Source organism: Cupressus sempervirens, chromosome 11 (genome assembly GCF_028749045.1).
Source record: "Cupressus sempervirens isolate cs-2001-9-10 chromosome 11, ASM2874904v1, whole genome shotgun sequence".
Classification (NCBI taxonomy): Eukaryota; Viridiplantae; Streptophyta; class Pinopsida; order Cupressales; family Cupressaceae; genus Cupressus; species Cupressus sempervirens.
The window spans coordinates 859302150-859305090 of NC_143128.1; positions in this window are offsets into that span (position 1 = coordinate 859302150).

The window sequence follows — 2941 nt, forward strand, 5'->3', positions numbered from 1 at the left end:
AAAGATTAATGTTAAAGCTCTAGCAATAAATAGTCACCTACTAACTTTTCAACTACATTCTATTTTTAGATCAAGCGCAAAGGAATGTCTTAAATTATAACTTTTTGTACATGTCAGGCCACCTTCTCTCCCATTAAGGTTTTGTCATGTGTCCTCCTCCCATATGTAGCTTGTTGCAATCCTTTATAAGGATTTCCAAGATGAGGAGTAGAGGTCAAAATTATATAGATTTTTAAGTTTTATGTCATTTACAGTCCATCCAGTTTTATTTATTGAATGATTGCATTTAGTCTTGTAAACTTGAAAATACAACGAATATGAACGATCAAGTTGTCAAGTTCTAAGTTATATTTTGAATCTATATCAGTATTGTATTCATTTTGAAAGGAAATTAATACAAAAAAGGAATTTTTCATATCTTTGTACCTGAGTTTTGTCTCCTTTCTTGCATATCTATGATTTTAGGATTATAATGAACAATGTTCTTTCAGTTTAATGAAATTTAGATAAATTGTATGTCTCTTATTGATTGCTTTTGGTTCAAAGAATTAAGTAATTTCTTTCATTAAGTGATAGGGTTTTGGTTATATTAGGTGGATATGATAAGAATGAGATTCAGAGTTCACTGTTGAAAAATTTAATTGCAAGTTAATTAAATAGGTCTAAAGTTGTTATTTTGACTCTATATATAAATGGATAAGGAATTGATCAATTAATTTCAGTTGCAAGTTGATGATTCATTTGGTTGCAAAATACATATATCAATCAAAAAACAATTTTCCATTTTGTGTAATGAAGAACTAAAGTTGTTGGTCAACACTTATTTGTAATAGCTTTCCTTTTGGTTATATTTAGCTATTGTAATTAGAAATTTTATTGTAAATCTAAGAAGAAATTGTGACCATTTGCTTCTATAAGGGATAGCTTTGAAAGAAGAAGTATAGTGAGCAAGTGTCTAAACAGAAAATCAAAATAACTAGTCGCATTCATGTCCCTAAGGTGCACCTACCTTGGCCCTATAGAGCCTAAAGTGTAGAGATCCTAGTGTACTCTATTGAAGTTAGTTTAGAGCTAAGATTAAAATTTCTGAGCATGGGACCGAGCTAATCCTTAGGCTTTTTTTCATCTTTTGCACCCTAATATTGGGTTTAGATCTACTTGGTAGTCCAAAAACACCAACAATCTGTATACTTTCCTTTTGAGATACTAAAACTCTCCCTCTTTGACATCAAATGCCACAGGATACATACTTTGAAGTTAATATGTACCTTTTGTACTAATTCATATGCAATATGTTCTGTATTTCACACTTGAAGTGTGACAATCTACATCAACTTGGTAGATCTTCAATGAAACTTGGTTGATGTATCACTATTTTATGCTTCAATGAGAATCAGATAGGGGAATAACCCCTATTTTACCTCTTAGATACATAAATGTATCCTTGTGTAATGCCTTAGTAAATATGTCTACTATCTACTCCTTAGTGTTCACATATTCCAATCTCACCTCTTTATCTTGAACCAATTCCCTTGGGTAATGCTACTTGATTGCAATGTATTTTCTCTTTGTGTACATCACAAGGTTTTTGGATATATTGATTGTGCTTGTGTTATCACAATAGATAATCACTATTTCCTTGATTTCCTTCTTCATTCCTAACAATAATTATTTGATCCATATTATGTTAGAACAATTGACTACTATAGAAACATATTTTTCCTCTATTGTTGATTGAGAAATACAATTATGTTTCTTGATTGTCCAAGATAATAATCTCTTTCCAAGAAAGAATTCTTCTTCACTAGTGCTTTTTCTATCATCAATGCTTCCTATCTAGTATATATTAGTAAAGGCTCTTAACTGAAGGTTTCTTCCTTTCTTATACCATAGACTATATTCTTTAGTTCCTTTTAGGTACCTCAGAATCCTTTTTATTGCCATCATGTGATTTTCTATTGGATTTCCAAAAAACCTTGCAACTATGCCAACAGTCAATGCAATATTAGGTCTAGTGTGTACAAAATATTGTAGCTTCTCAATCATTGATCTATAGGTAGTCTAATTTACTTCCTTTAAATCATCATTCTTTGAAATTTTATGTCCAATATACATAGGTGTTCCAACTAGTTTGGAATCTTGTATTCCAAATGCTTTCAATGTTTCCTTGATGTACTTTGATCGAGTATGTATATGTCATCCTTCATTTGATGAACTCGTAGGCCAAAAAATAATTTTATTTCTCCATAGTCAATAACTTCTTCTTATGCATATCCTTTTCATACTATCCTTTCCTTGATCCTTGTTACTTCTCCTTTCTCATTTAACTTATTTCTAAATATCCATTTTGTACCAATCACATTCTTATCATTAGGTCTAGGTACAAGAGACCATGTATTATTCTTTTCTATTTGCTCATTTTCTTCATTAATTTCCTCTATCCAACCTTCATTTTCTAAAGAATCTTTTATAGATCTAGGTTCAAATTCACTAAGAAATAATGTACCTTTTAATTTTCTCCTTAGCAGGATGTCATATGTCTCTCCAATTATTTGTTCAAGTTCATGATGTCTATTGAAAAGAGAATGTTTTGAAGCATAAAACCTGTAATGGAACAATCATTATTTTGTTAAAAATTTCAAACCTGCTACTTTTTGGTGAGAGAGTTTTTTTTTGGTATGAATGTTATCATTTGGTTGATTGATGAAGAGGATTTGAAAAGAGGAGATAACAAGAGAACCTAGAGAAACGTTGATTTATTTAGTGTATAAAAGGAGCACTAAGACCAAGTAAGAGATTGATACTATAATGTATTTTTTATCTACTTAGAATCTATAATGAAAGATTACTTAAGAAAAAACTAGAAGAAGATCAAGTAAGAAAAGTTTCTTCCAAGCCTTGCTGAGAAAACAATGCAAGCCACACAAAAATTAGTGCATAC